Source organism: Mirounga angustirostris, unplaced genomic scaffold, assembly GCF_029215605.1.
Source record: "Mirounga angustirostris isolate CCGP_5_RB_7025 unplaced genomic scaffold, mMirAng1.0.hap1 SCAF_1, whole genome shotgun sequence".
Lineage (NCBI taxonomy): Eukaryota > Metazoa > Chordata > Mammalia > Carnivora > Phocidae > Mirounga > Mirounga angustirostris.
The window spans coordinates 146696936-146713467 of NW_026991709.1; positions in this window are offsets into that span (position 1 = coordinate 146696936).

Sequence of the window (16532 nt, forward strand, 5' to 3'; positions counted from 1 at the left end):
CCGCTGCCTGCGGGCGGCGGCCTCTCGGCCCCGGCCCTCTCGGGCGGGGGCGCTGGGGAGGGGAAGCGGTGGCGCGGGAGCTGAGGTCGGGGCCCGCCCGCTCCGGGCGCTGTTGGGCGCCGCAGCCGCCCCGCTGTCGGGTCGGGGAACTCCGGCGGGTTAGGGCTTCCGCGGTCGTTGCGGTCTGGGCCTCGCACTCCCCGCAGGACCTGGCTCGCGGGCGAGCCGCACACCGCTCCAAAGCCCCCCACTGTCCGGGTCGTGGATCCCGCATCCCGACCGGGTGCTCAGCCTGAATCTGGAAGTGAACCGCCGGGCCGGGCCGCCTGCGATCCCCACTCCCGAAGGCTGTGAACTCTCTTAGAATGGGCGCCTGGTGCGCAATTCAACAAGTCCTCAGGAGTACGCACTGTGAACAAATGACTGATGGAAATGGATTAGCTCTAGAGCCCTGTCCATTAGGTTAATTCTTATAGATTACATTTTTACCTGGTTGTACAGTGCTACTAACTATCAGATTTATTTGTGGGGATGTTTCTTTGGAGGAAATGCATTTCTAAGGTAATACTTTCTTGAGAAATCGATTATGTTGTTTATGGAAGGAATTATCAATTAGGCAGCTTGTGATTTTTTTAAATTAATTTTCCATTCCTCAAAAACATTTTTTAATTCGTCTTAGTAGGCTGAAGGTCTCCATTTCCCTTGGAAATGTTTCGATTGTCATCCGTCAAGATTGGCATTTATTTGTCAAAGCTGAAACAATTATGATTGATTCAGTTTCTCTATTGTTTTATGCTTATTTTTCCTCCAAAACAATGGAGAGTGCAAAAAGCAACAGTGAAAGTTGTCTTGAGGCTTTTATCCGTATAATTAATGCATGCAAACAATAGGTCTTTATACATAGGTAAGAGCAGGAAACCTGCTTATTCACTATTCACTCATGGAGTAGAATATGTAGTTTTAGGCAAGCTAATGCTTCAGGGCCAACATGTTCTTTAGATAATTGTGGGTTCCCCGCCCCCCGTCTTAAAGATATTTTACTACGTACAGTGGTAACGTTTAACTGCTATGACTATACCAGTCGAAAAAGTATACACACTAAAATGATGTTCGGTGAGATCCATTGTCTAGGGTTACTTCCTCATTTGTATCTTTGCTAGTAATTCTGTAGAATTAAATAAGCCAATGGTGGTGATTAACTCTGCTAGTCAGAATTCAAACACATTATACCGAAAAAGTTATTTCATCAAAGCAGTATTTCCCATATAAACTCAAAAGTGTAAATAGCGTTTCCAGGCACTGACCCCCAATTTTAATCCTCATATATAGTATTAAAGAATATACAGTTGATTTGATTAGAGTCACATTTAAGATCAGATGACTGATTAATCAATATTTGAGGAATTTCTTAAGGATGTCTCCTTTTTCTATATTCAGTTTTTGTGGTGTTTTTGTTTTTGTTTTTCTTTCCTCAGTAAGACACTGTTAAAACTGGTTAAGACATTTGCACCATTTGAACATCTAAAGGATAAAAAGTCTTCTACGTTTGTATTTCTTTATTCAGATGCCAAAATAAAATTGAAGCATTTTCTGTAATTTAGATATCTTAATCTAAATTTGGAATTAAGATTTTTAAATCCCTGCTAATGCTTTAAGCAAACACAATGTTATTAAAGGAAATGTAAAATTCGCAACAATGCACTAAGCTGTTTTTCCCATCAAATTTAAGTGTACTGAAGACTTCCTGGGTGACTAGCATTAAAAAAAATTTTTGTTGAATTTAACAGATTGCTCAGAATTTCCTTATTTCTTCTCTCAAACAACAGAAATTGTTCCAGTTGTCTCACCAAAAATATGACATGAATAACTTCTGAGAAATGAAGACAAATGCTACCATTAAACCAAGGAGAAATACAAGCATCAAAATACCTGATGAGCTGGTGAAATAAGTGGTTTTGTAAAAATGATTTTTCAAAACTGACCTCGGGCAGTATGTTTCATAAAAAACACTTGGTTATTTTTTTACACCTTTTTTTTCTAGAGCCGGCCATTTGGGTTTGACATAAATTAATCCACGTTAGTGCAAAAGATGGCATTAAACAAACAAGCAAACAAGCAAACAAACAAAAAAACTGCAAAAGACAAATGGTTCTAAATTTCAGGCTCTGTGCCTAGAAACCCCAAGTGTCTCCAGCTGGTTTAACAGAGGAAGTATTACTTGTCATGATATTAAGACCATTGGCATATCAGCAGTGACTACATGGAACCTGAATGTAAAGCGCCCCTTCACTAAAACACATGCTTTTGAATCACCTTTAGGCAAATAAATAAATGCCCAGATTGTTTGCGCGCTTTCAAAAGAAACATTAATCAAGTCGGCACTGTAAAGAAGGCCTGTTCACTTTTTGGATAGTTAACTATCAAATCCATTAATTAAACATTTATTGAGCACTAAAACAATGAGCTTCCTTTAGAGAGAGGGAAACGAGTGACTGGCTTCTTTTGATGAGGTCCCTTAAATTAATGTATAATTGTAGCTGTTAATCAATCCGACTTAAAAGTAAACAGACAGTAAAAATAAGAGCCATGAGATGAGGGTGTGGTCTCATCTGGACTCTATATCGGAATCTCCTTGGGAAGAAACCTCACCCAGCAGAAAGGTAAGACTAATAACATTCCATGCACTTAGAAAAAATAAGTCCCAATTTCTCTAAGAAGGTCTGTTAAAAATATTTCTTTCTGACAAAGTGAAAACATTGCACAAAAAATCAGATCAGCTTTTCATTTAGCGGCTCATCAAGTGGGCTATTTATGGATTGGGACTTTTGATTTGCAATACCTCATCTCAGGGTTCAGTGTTATCTTTTGATTTCTTTCCAGCTGAACAGGCTAAGTAGTTGTAAATACCTCTTGTCAGCCTACATGGTTGGCTATTCTCGCTCACAGAAGTAATCTAGGAACCCACTGGGCAAATTTGGGCGGAGAGCCCCTGTGGAAAGCTTGCATCTGGTGTGCACTGCAGAGCGAGGGAGGGGTGGTGAAGGTGGTGGGAGGCAATGGCCATGGTGGTGGCCGAGGCAGCGGCAGTGGTAGCTATGATCATGGCGGCTTCACTTATGCCAGGAACAGGCTTCCTGCTTGGAGTTACGTGTTTTCGAGGCCTTCCTTGGCTTGACACAACAGTCCTTGCCATACTAAGGAAGCACATTTAATGGCCACCATAGAAAGTGTGAAGGAAAAGCAATGGAGACATCATCCATGATATTCAAAGAACACAGAGGTATATGTTTCTCAATGTTTATAAGAATTAACACAAATACGGCTGCATTGCAAAGAAATCACGCTTTGGAGACATACTCCCCCCCGCCCCAACACACACACACACACACACACACACACACACACTCCTCTATTAAAATTTTCAAAATGGTTGCAGATATCTCATTCACAAGAAGGTTAAAGGCGTTTCCCATCGCAAGAAGGATTAACTTACCGGAGGATTCTGGGACTGCAGATGTATACTGCGGCAAAATCCTAAATTCATCGAAAAAAATCATTTCTGGACTCCAGCTGCTAAAAATAATAGAATTATAGTAAATCATGGATAAGATTAAAACAAGCCATTTTCACATTCCAAAGTGTTCAGGAAAAAAAAACGTTTCTTTTCTTTTAACTCATTTCTTAAATAATGCAAATTTTAAAGTAGCTTTTCTTTCCAGAGCACGCAGCGCCATGAAATCGATAATTTTTGATCTTTCGGTTAGTAGGCAACATGGTGAGCTATTGCAGGGACTGCAGGCAGCGGACATGTTCTTGTCAGCTAAAAATTTTCATATTGTTTTTGAATCCATTGAGATTTGTAGATGTGATATCACCGGTTTTTTGTTTTAGCCTGCTCTGGGCTATGGGGACGCAAACTCTCAGTTTATCGACATATACATGTCTATTGCTTTATATATATTAAAAACAGGGAATCTTACTGGATCTTAAACAAAAAATTATGTAAAAGGAGTGGCTGGTGTGATTATAATCCCATCATGCAGGGTCCACGGTTCCCATTTAGTGAAATTTCGCAGAGGGCAACTTCTTAAGAACATCCCTGCTGTGCAGAGTGAAAAGCATGAACAAACCAAAGACAGAATTCATCTGTGTTTATATTTTACAAACAATGAAAAACCTACTCTTTGTATGGCTCTTTTCCCCCACCTTATTATTTCATGAAAACTGCAGCATTTTCCCCGCCCCCATCCAAACACTCACCACCCCAGCACCGCAGTGTTCCGTCCCTCTTTTGCTTCTCCTTCGTCTTCTTTTTCGCTTTCACAAATTCTGCACGCGCCATCTTTGTGTGGGGTGATTCTTTGCTAATTTCAGTTACCCATTCTCTTACAGATCGGTTCAGAAATAGAAAATTATAGTGTGCTTTGGGGCTTAATTTGCCTAAATTTCTTGCAGTCTTCCCTTCTGACATAGAAAAATGGAAACGACAGGGGGGAAGCCAAAAAAAGAGAGATATTTCTATTATTTCCATAACCTGTTGTATACAGTGGTGATAAAAAATATTATTAACATAATAGCAACAGCTGCAGCCTAAATAGAAGCTATGAGATAATTAATGTGCTACAACAAATTAATTTGCTGCAGGTGCCTCTGCTGTGAACTGAGTAACCCATGCCATATAAAGTCTAAATACAATTATGATTCCCCCCACACACTAAAGCAAAATACAGAGCAAATGTCTTGTTCAGTAAACATTATGCATGCCTATTGTAAAAAAAAATAAAATCCTCCCCAGCCCCTTTCCCCCCTGGCCCCCATCAAGCCATCTCAAATGGTTTAGTCATCAGTGGATAAGTGTGGAGTTGGATCGAGTGTGTATGTGTATGAGTGTGTATGTACAGAGTGGAAGGGATGGCATTTTTAAGCATGTGGAGGTTTAATGCTATGTCTTAGTTGGAAAACGTATGGACCAGCTATAGATTTCTTTTGAAAAATTAGAGATAGTTTATAATATTTAAGAGCTCGATTGGTTTTAAACAAAAATTAGGTGGATTCATGTATATAGCTAGAAGGAAAATAACAGTGTTGAGCAGTTGCCCGTCTGAATTAATCTTTTAAAAAAAATCACCTAGCTTATAAAAGAGAGAAATGTGTTTGTAATGTGGCACTCTTCATTGATGTAAAAGAGAGATTTTTTTTTTTTTAACTCTCATTTGCTGTCAAGTTGAGCATTTATGGAGAATGGTTGCTGGTTATATCACAAGTATGTGCCAGAAATACTCTGCGTCAGGGCAGCTCGGACAGGGGCCTGGAGAAGGTCACAATGCCAGGAGCAAATGTCCATTTTCTGTTTTGCACCACTCAGCAAAAAAGAACTTTGGGCCTAGGAAAGTGGAGAAACATACAGATTGAATTTTATTTAACTACCTGACTAAAAAATGCTCTTAGAGTAAGGATCTAGTCATTTCTGACTTTTCTTCCAGTAACACCACTGAAAGAAATGACATTTTTTTGTCGTTGCAGCCTTGGTTTGTTTTTTGTTAAAAGCCAAAAAGTATACATTTTATCATGGTCTAAGTATTCAAGGCTATTGGTTATTAAAATCTATTTTATCAAATGATCTTAAATTTCAATTCTAAATCTTACAATAAAGGAGATTAGTTTCTTAAATAATGGATAGAGTGCTGTGGCATTTTGATTTGACTTTGCAGAAATTTTAGTTCTAGGAGATAATATAAGATTATTCAAACAGAACACTGTTCCAGCTATCCCGAGAAGGGAGACCGCATGTGCACAAGTTTTCTTTAAAATAGATTTTATTTCCCATATTTCTTTTGGGTGGACAAGTGGTACTTGTCACTATCATTCTGATGCAGAAGTGATGTACGTTTGTCCTGCCATTTCTCATGCAGTGACGGGCATGCATTTTACTCCATCTTTCTTTTGTTTATACCAAAGCTTCTTCATAAGCCATCTTCACATCTGCTCATACTTTGAATTTACAATTAGAGAATTTGAGCTGGCGGGGGGAAGAAAAAGAAACAAAGACCATTGGTTTTCTTTTAAAATGAGAAGAAAAAAATAGGCAATTCCTTGGTAAAAAGGAGAAAAGTTGACAAGTGTGTAATACATACGTCTCCTCCAGGATTTTCCAGTAATTTTGATGTCAGCTGACTGGGTCATTCCACACAAACGTAACCCTCTGAAATCATATCGTTCTATAAAATTGTGATTTTGAAATCAATTAGGGAAAAGAAAAAAAATTGCTTTAATTTCTATGGCTCCGACCGATCGTCCATTCAAAATATTTTTCTTCCCACCATAAACTGTATTCAAATCTAAGCTGTAAGAAATCAAGGTAGGAAATGTCTAACACACATATTTGTCTTTCCCATTTGTGTTCTCTTTTCATGGCATAACGATCACTGGTCTCTCAGCCCTGCCTCATATGACTTAGTTTTCCAAACCCGTATTCTTAGATTGTCAAGACAAGTGACACTCTGCAGGTTCTGAGCAATAAAAAAAAAAAAAAAAAAAAGTTTGTTGTTGAAAGCCAACTCATTTTGGGGTGGTTTGTTACACAGGACAAAGCTGATTCCATTTTTGGCTTGTTTTTTACCAATCACTAATTGATTATTAGGATCAATTTACTAATGGTGATCCTGAGCTGGTTGTCTTCTAAAACAAAAATTTCTAAAGATTTTGCATTGTGTAGTCTTCTTAGTAAAATAATTGTGAGTATGCACCCTCTAGATAAGTATTTATTTAAACGATACACATGTACTGCTGTCAATGCATACATGAAATATCAGTGAAGCTTGACTTTTTTTTTAAGATAAAAAAGTAAATATAGGAGTTGCAGTATTTTATTTTTTCATCCCAATGGATCCTCATGTGCACCTTCTGGGTTTTATTCACTCCACTCAGGACCGCTCATTAAAATTCTGAGATCTTCCACATAATCTGCTTTAAAGCATTATTTCACCCAATTTGAATGGGTGCAATTTGTTTTTTAAAACTAAACTCGGAGCTTTATTTATTATAGTTGCTGATTATTGCAGAATCCTTTAAGGAATTACTCATTGATCTTTTCTATTAACTGACTTTAAATAAACCCTCTGGTAAAGACTGCCATTCACGTTTCTAGCAAATGTACCTGGAATGTATATTGGTAGATGGAGTCTCTTGCATCACTATTTTCTCTTGATATTTAACTCTTTTGTGTGGGTGTCTGCTGTGTCTTTCCCTTCTTTAACTCTGTTTCGACAAGGTGTTAACCTTTTCAACAAAGAAGATGAGGATACCTTTTCTTTTCTTTTTTTTTTTTTTAAAGATTTTATTTATTTATTTGACAGAGAGAGAAACAGCGAGAGAGGGAACACAAGCAGGGGGAATGGGAGAGGGAGAAGCAGGCTCCCTGCAGAGCAGGGAGCCCGATGCAGAACTAGATCCCAGGACTCTGTGATCATGACCTGAGCCGAAGGCAGTCGCTTAACCGACTGAGCCACCCAGGCGCCTGTGGATGCCTTTTCAAAGTCAAAGATTCTGATACACCTCACGTGATAATAGTTGTACTTTTAGTGTGTGTTGATTGAGAATGCACATGGTGATAAAAAGCTCCTATGAAGTCAGTAATGCTTTTAAGCAAATTTATGTTTTATCAATCCCAGTGGAATCGACATGAATTTGAATAATCACAAACATATGGGGAAGATTCATTTTTCAGTGCACAGACAATTCGTAGTGCCCATATGCGGTTTTGGAGCCCTTGCTTAACTTGGTAGTGAGAAAACCACCATGGTAAGGAAAACAGGAGACACAAATCCTACTCTGCGTGTGCTAGCCATGTGCCCCAGATGGGTTCTCTAATCTCTCTGAGTCTTGGCTTCCCCTCTGCAGTGGCAGTCACAGGAATCCAAATAGCAGCTTCCATTTGCTGAGCTTCTGCCAGATACGAAGCTTTGCCTTTCACAAGGGACCTTCACCTTTTCACATAGAAGACCTCTTTTAACCATCACGGACAGTGGGGTAGGGAGATGTTATTTTCCCCGTTTCACGTTTGGAGAAACTGAGATTTAGGAAAATTAAAGAGTTTTTCAGATTACAAGCTAGATAAACAGAACTGGAATTCAAACTCCAGACCTGTGTTGTCCAGTACAGTAGCCATCGACTGCATGTGGCCATTTTAATTTAAATGGAAATAAATTAAAATTAAATAAAGTTAACATTCAGTTCCCCAGTCTCATTAACACATCTCAAGCACTCAGGAACCAAATGTGGCTATCATTGCATAGCACAGATAAAGAACCATGGTGAGTTCCATTTTCACCGCTGGACTTAACTCTTCCTTACCCATTCGTCCCTTTGCTCATTCACCGAACTAACATTTACTGAATATTTACTACCTGCCAGGCACCATGTGGGACCCTGGAGAGTGTTCTCATTGTGTTGTTGTCCAGAGCAAATGTAATACACATTAAAGAGCTTCTTAAAGCTGTAAGGTTATAGATAAAGTGAGATACTTTTGTGTTGTAGTTACTATAATGTAGTGGGACTCCACTTCACTGAGGGCAGGGTCTCTGTTACTCTTCTTGGAACCCTGTCCTCCCTCGCCCCTCTGGCACTTGGCAGGGTGCAATACCCATCAAAAGTGAATGCAGAGCTTTTCATTAGAGGGCACATATATCTGTTTCTCCCGCCTTCTAAACCCTTTTCCTAAATTTGGCAAATTCATCAGGTGGAGTATTGTGAGCAACATGACGGCTGAAGCATCGGCTTAGTCATTCAGATGTTTCTGCTTGGGATGTTGAAACAGAAGCAAGTGAGATGAAGAAGCTGTAGCAGATTTAATGTCCATTTTCTATACTACTGTCACTTCACTGGACTTGTGATGGGCACTCCTACAAGCAACCTTATTTTTGTCCACCCCACCCAACCCCCCATTAAGCCTCCTCCATTTGCCGTTACCACTGGAAGCCCCATGAAATGAATGCCCGTGACCTTTTGGTCTTCTCCAGGTAACAAAGTCCTTTGGTCATTAACTTGCAAAATACGGTCTCAGTTTATCTATACTTCTATCTTCAGCTGAAGGTAAGAATTCTCCTCCCTATCCCAGCTAGGGCTACAAAGAGGGTGGGTTGACTCCTTCCTCTTCCCATCACATCCTCCCCACTGCCTAGCTACTATTGTTGACTCTTCTGGGGTTAGAGCTAAGAGGGATGAGCCATTTCCTCAAAGACTGGTTACTATCATAAACTGGCTTTTGCTCTCTGGATCTGGCCAATGTTGAAAGGTGGGCCGGTTATGGGCATTTTTGTGGGTTTCTTGGCAGCTCCCCTGCCGGAATGCTCTATCACTCTGTTATGCATGGTGGGACTCCACAACCTTAGGGTCCTCTTCAAGGGTCTGCCTCCAATCTCAGTCTCTAGTCACTTTGATACCCTCACTGTGCCCAATTCTGGGCCGTCTACTTTCACATTTCTGCCTGGTGACCTGCCTCACACCCCGACATCTAAAAGTTGCCATATCTCGGTGCCTCAGTTGAAACTTCTGGTCTGATTTCCTGTTCCCCTAAAGAGGCAGAGGGAACCTGGTCCAGTGGGGCCATGGCCACAGTGTAGTCATCTGATGGTTCTGCTTTTATTTTCAGTCCATTGCTTCTACCTTCCTGGTGATTCTATGAAATATCCAATACCCTTCCAATGAATTATTTTTCTCCTTTAGCCACAGCCAGTCAATTTTTATTCCTTACCTAGTCCAATACATTTTTGCATTTTGATTCTTTTCAACCATTATCTATCTCCCTAGTTTGTATTTAGTCATTATATGTCTACTGTTTTTTTCATATTGCCAAGTAGTACATGCACCACATAAAACATTCAAAGAAATCAGAAAGATAAAGCATAGAATGGAAGAGTGCTACATAATTCCACACACTCCCATATCCACATCCATCAGCATTTTTAAGTTTAATTTTTGAATTAAATAATGTATTCACAATTTTGTATATATTTCATATATATTATACCACCACAACCCTCCCCTTTGCATTGTTATTAATTTCTTCTGTATCTGGCCAGTTTCTCTATCCATATATAAGTAAATATGAGTCTGGGTTACTTTCCCTCCACCACCCTTCTTACAGAAAAGATAGTATAATCTCACCCTTTACTTTTGTCACTTACCAACGTATCTTGGAAATCTCACCACATCAGTACCCCCAGAGTAGTGCCTCATTTGTTTTTACAGCTGCGTGGCATTCCACGGCACCTTGATTTATTTAACTAGTCCTTTCCCATTGATGGACATTAGGCTGTTTCCAAGAGTTTGTCACTGCAAATAGTGCTGCATGAATAATCTCACACATGTGCCATTTGCTAAATGTGCAAATCTTTTTTTAAAAATATTTTATTTATTTATTTGAGAGAGTGAGCAAGCACAGAGGGAGAGGGAGAAGTAGACTCCCTGAGCCAAAGGCAGACGCTTAACTGACAGCCACTCAGACGCCTAAATGCACAAATCTTAACTATAAGATAAATTCCCGGAAGTGGGACTGCTGAGTCAAAGGGTATCTTCACCAGGAGAAAAGAGTCAGTATTAGGTATTGCCAGATTGCCAATAACTCATTGGCACTCTCAATTGCCATAGGTGTCGTAACAATTTCCATTCTCACTAGCAACATACGAGAGTGCCTGTTCCTTGGCAGCCTCATCAATGGAGGAGGAGGAGGATGCCGCGCCCCACCCATGCCTTCTAGACTGTCATCTCTATACTATAGCTGCAACTCTCTGCTCCAGGGCTTTTTTCTGGCTTCAGGAAGCTGGGTTGGTCTGTGTGTGAGTGTGGGAGAAAGGGCAGAAATGCCTGAGAGTTAATTCCCCACAAGCAGCCATCAAAAGTGATGGTCAAGCAGTTGGTGGATAAAGACCCTGGCTTTCTCACCTGTCGAGGGGATAACTCTGACTTGTATTCTGCACTGTCTCCCAGTCTCCCAGCTGAGCTCCAGATACCCATCCTGGCAATTGGCCTGATAACACAGCCTGTCACAACTTCTTTGCCTTCTCCTCACTTTCCTGCTGGCAATTAAACTACTTCCTCTAAACTATTTGTCTCAAGGTCTGCTTCTGGGAAAACCCAGTCCAACAGCTGGTCATCAAACATTTGCAATTTTAGAAATATCTCAGTGTAATTTGAATTTGCATTTCTCTAATAAATGATATTTTCATATATCTGAGCTATTTTTATTGCTACTTCTATGAACTGATGGTCATTATCATCTGCCTCTTGGCTTCTTCAATTTCTATAAAATCAATAGGAAGATTAGCTCTTTGTCTGTGATATGAATATTTTTTCCAGTTTGTTCTTTGTCCTTATGAGGTTTGTAAAATGTTTTATTTTCTTCACTCCACTTTTTCCTCCTCCTCTTCTTTCTTTCTTTCTTTTTTTTTTTTAAGATTTTATTTATTTATTTGACAGAAAGAGAGACAGCAAGAGAGGGAACACAAGCAGGGGGAGCTGTAGAGGGAGAAGGAGAAGCAGGCTTCCCTCTGAGCAGGGATCCTGATGCAGGGCTCAATCCCAGGACTCTGGGATCATGACCGGAGCCAAAGGCAGACGCTTAAAGACTGAGCCACCCAGGCGCCCCTCCTCTTCTTTCTTTTTCTTGCTGTTCAGAAGTTTTTATCTTTATGTAGACCAATTAATCGATCTTTTCTTTTTTCATGGTAAAATGCTTACCTCCATCTTAAGATGTAGAGGAAGAAAGTCATGTCTTCTAATGACACTTAAAAATTTTTTTATATATAACTATATCTTTAATCCATTTGGAATTTATCCTAGTAAATGTTTATCAACTTTTACCTTTGCTGTGCTTTTTCTGCACTATGATCTCTCCCAGGATCACCCACTGCTCTGAAACTGCCCTTGGGTTACTTGAACAAAGTGTCATATTTCACTGCTCCAACTTATTTCCTCTTGCAGATGACTGCGGGTCACTTGTCTTTCCTCTTAACTTGGCCTTTACTACCCTTATTAGCAGAAGAGTTTCCCACTGCAGTACTTCTCTATCTGGAATAGCCTCCCTGTATCTTTCACTTTACTAAACCGTATATTATCTCATCTAAAAGTACATATTTTTTTCCTTTCCCACATCTCTGCATTTTTTCCTTTGTTCTGTTCAAAACTGCAGAGCAACTCGTGTGCCGCTTTCATATGGCATTGGACCCAATCTCTCCTAAGATTGCAGTGTTTTTTTTTTTATTATGTTATGTTAATCACCATACATTACATCATTAGTTTTTGATGTAGTGTTCCATGATTCATTGTTTGCATATAACACCCAGTGCTCCATGCAGAATGCAGGGTGTTTTTAATTGCAAGCTCAAAAAAAAGAAAAAGAAAAAAGAAAAAGATTGAGAGGGCCACTAACAATTTTGTAAATCTTCAGGATCCTTCTGCAACTCAGCACATTGTGTGTACATTTAAAATTTACTTTTGTCTTAACGGTCCACTCTTAGGGAGAAAAATACAAAAAAAAAAAAATAGGTCAATGAATAGACCTGATCTGTATTCATCCATAGAATGCTAAACAAGTCATGCAAATCATATCTGCACATGAACTTGATTAAATTCTGTTGATTTGGCCAAAGTAGAAAAACTGGAAGAATTAAACCTTTTCGGATTTATTGCTGCCTGTTTGGCCATTTCTTAGGTGTGCTTCTAAAAATATTGTTCCTGCACCTCTGGTGCCCCTTTTTTTGATTTGTGCAAGCCAATCCTACCCTCCAAACGTGGGTGAATTGTACACACTGATCTTCGACTTTCTTTTAGTTGAATAATACCCATGGAGGCACAGTCTCTTCTTAGAAGGAAAAAGACTCATCATGCTCTATTGGTCTGGTTAACTGTCCTACCATTGAGTCAGAGGCCCTATTGAACACGAGGAAAAGAAACTAGCTTTCATTCCTTCCTCCCATGGGTATGTTAAGCTCCCGTGGCCCACACAGGATACAAAAAAAATGCATCATCTCCACCTGTTTTACTCAACTGTGTACGATCCTGCTTGCTTTACCTGGGAAGAGAATAATGCAACTGGAATAATGCAAGATCCCCTTTCATGGATACTCTCCAGAGCCTTCCTGACTTTTCTTGCAGGAGACCAGGGGAGGGGAACTGGGTGGGGAAATGCCCATCTCCCTACCCGTCCTCCATTCTCTCTGCGAGTTTTCAGTGTAGCCTCTGTGGAAACTTCCATCACAGACATCTCCCCCGGGCACCCCCACCCTCCTCATCAGAATACTCCTCCCCTGAGTGTCACTAGCTGTGGGATTGTAAGACTCCATTATAATAAAGGTGACAACGACAGATCTCAAGGAAGTAGAGCTCCAAAGTGAGGGAGGGAGGCACATCAGAGAGAACGGGCTCCGGGAGGCTGATAATGAGCATGGAGAGGACTTTTTCTGCTTATGGGTGAAAAAGACAGGGAAGTCTCTGTTTGAAGACAAAGCACATAATAATGTGATCACAGAGCCCTCCTAATGGGGCCGATGTGATGTTCAGAAAATGTATTCTTTTCACTGCCTTATTCTTACATTCCAGTGGGAAAGGTCTTCAAATGAGTGTTTACTTAATGTATCTAACTCGGTAACACCATACTCTAGCCAAGATTTTTATACGGCAAAGTTATGCACACACGTATATGTTTAATTGATGACCTTGGGTCTTGTCGATGATTTTTTTCTAAACTCTTTGCCTCCGTTGGAAGAATAAAAAAATGTTTGGTCAGACAGAAATCTCTTAGTAATGTGGTCAATTTATTTCTAAAGGATTTTCTAACATGCTTAGCTGAGTGTCCCCTTGCCTTTCCCTTCTCCTAAAAGGAAAGTTGGGCTTTTTTACCTAAGTGTATAAATTGGTTCAACCAGCATCGCCAGCTTCCTGTGTAGGGAATGCTCTGTTTTCCCCACGCTTGAATTTGGAGAAGCGGGGCCTGTGGAGAGAGTGACCTGACATCGTCTTGGTGTTCAAGAAGGAAACAGGCCACGCCTCTGCCTCGTGTGCCCGAGGTAACGGCTGCCCTCAGGATAGCTGCGTAGGCAAATGCTCAAATTTCTCTTGGACTGTGACACCGGGCCAGATTCATTAGCTTGGCTCGATTGAGTTGATAAGGCCTCTCCTTTACTTTCTTTTGCCAGTCACTGAGCCCGGGGATCAGAAAGGCACTCTAAAGTCATGACTCCCAAGCACCTGGAGATCATGGGGGACTTTCCGGACCTATTCTTTCTCATAGGGCTTTCTGGATGGTTCCTGAGATTAGGAACAAGAAGGATGGCCCACCAGCCCTATCTACTCTTTCGCTTAGCACTGGGAGTTTGGGGTGGGGATCAGGAATGACTGTTAATGGGTATGGGGTTTCTTTTTAGAGTGATGAACATCTCCTAAAATTGATTGCACTACTTTGTTGACTCTACTAAAAATGACTGAAATGTACACTCAAAATAGGAGAATTGTATGATATGTGAATTATACTTCAAAACTGTAATAAAAATTTATTCATATATCTTATTGTTAATAATTAACTTATTCTTCTAGGAGCCCATCCTTAATGAAGCAAATGATATGCATCTCTCAAGAGCCATATGTAGTCACCCATGACTAAGTGCAGGTGTCAAAAGATATGAGCAGACCTTGTACAAAGTTTGTCCTGTGACAGACTCAACAGCTCATACAGTTCTTGCAAACATTGTGAGGCAATTCATTCATTTCAAAATAGGGAATATGAGTTTTGCATTATATGCTTAGATAGCCTGAGATTGATTTTTTAAATGTTAGGTAAATAAAAGCTCAGAAATAGATCAGATCTTCCAGTCACTACTTGCCTGGCACCCCGGACTTCCTGATTTGTTGGCTGGAGAGATCACACAAGAACATTCTCAGTGGAACCTCAGGGTCACATCCTTCAGCATTTTATGAGAACTGCTGCAGGTAGTCAGTGTGCTAGGATGTCACAGAACCAGGGCGTGTGCTCTGCTCACATCTTAGAAAGGTTGTACCATTTGGGGTCCCTTCTTCCACACTTTGGTGTTCATCTCCAAGAGGTAGCATCTGCATTTCTTTTTAGAAGATTGTCCCCAGTCTGTTGGGGTATAGATTGTCTATATGCACAGAGAGCCAGCGGCGCCTGGGAGTTTATGTGCCCACCCACACAGGGAGTGGCTTGAATCCATGACTGAGGGGTGCAAATGGTGAGAGTTGAAATGCCAGCTTCCTTGTCTCAGGCCTGGATAACTGTGAGATGTCCCTTATATGCGAGAGCTCTTCACGAGATCAGGGGAGACCACCTTCTGAGGGGTTCTGCCTGGGATCATGCTCTTGCTTAGCTTCCTCTCCTTCCCTGTTCTGCTTCCCTCTGTCCTTACAGGTCTCCCCAGCACTTCCTTTACAAATCACCTGCACACCAATTCTTGTCTCAGAAGCTGCCTTTGGGGGCCTGACCTAAGCCTGCCAACATCTAGGGTAATCGGTGTGCTTGTGGTAAGCATGCCTGGGCACGCTGTGGGTACAGCTAGTCTAAGAGTCTCGATTGACTGCCTGTATGAATCCAGACAGGCCTTGCCCTCTAGAACATTGGAGTGCAAGTGCAGGAATGGGAAAGAAAGAGCTAGAGAAGAAAGACAGTGGGGGCCTGGTGACACTGTTTGAGCCCCTGGCGGGGCCAGCTTTAAGGGCATGCAATCTGTGCAGTCATGTGGGGCTCTGGGCTTAGAAAGACGCCGCGTTAGTTTTAATGCTCTTACATTGTCATCTTGAAATTCTTAATAAGTTTTGAAAAAGGTCCCTGTACTTTCATTTTGTGTTGAGCCCCGCAAATTATGTAGCTGGCTGTGGTGCCTGGATCTAACGATACCTGAAGCTACATTCTCCTGGATTATTTCGATTTCGCAACCCAGCAAATTTCCTTTGGGCTTCCGTTAGCTGCAGCTTGTGGAGCTGTGATCACCATCTGGGCTCCCAGTTGCCAACATCAGAAACTCATCCCAGCCAGTTTAAGCAGGAAAAGAATTTGTTCAGGAATATCAGACAACTCACAGAATCTCTGGGATGTCTAGAGGAACAAACTCTGAGGGCCCACTGATAAAGAACCGTGGCCAGATTCTATGCCAAACAGAATACACCCCTGGGCACAAATATCATGTCCACCCCTGACTGGTGCTTGAATGCTACTTGGGACCTCTGTCCCTGGGAGCAGAAGACTTTGCTGCTCTGCTCAGCAGCATGGACTCTGGTGCTTGAATGCTACTTAGGACCTCTGTCCCTGGGAGCAGAAGACTCTGCTGCTCTGCTCAGCAGCATGGACCCTGTGTGCCACCCCATCCTTTAGGGCACTAGCTTCCCGCTCAGAGTCTCGTGTGGGTGTGTCAGAACAGTGAATCCCAAACCTGCACCTTAGTGGCAAGAGAAATCCCAGCTTCTGTCGTGAGGAGGCATGGGGACATAAACCAGGGAATTTCCCCCCAAATAAGAAAGGGATTGAA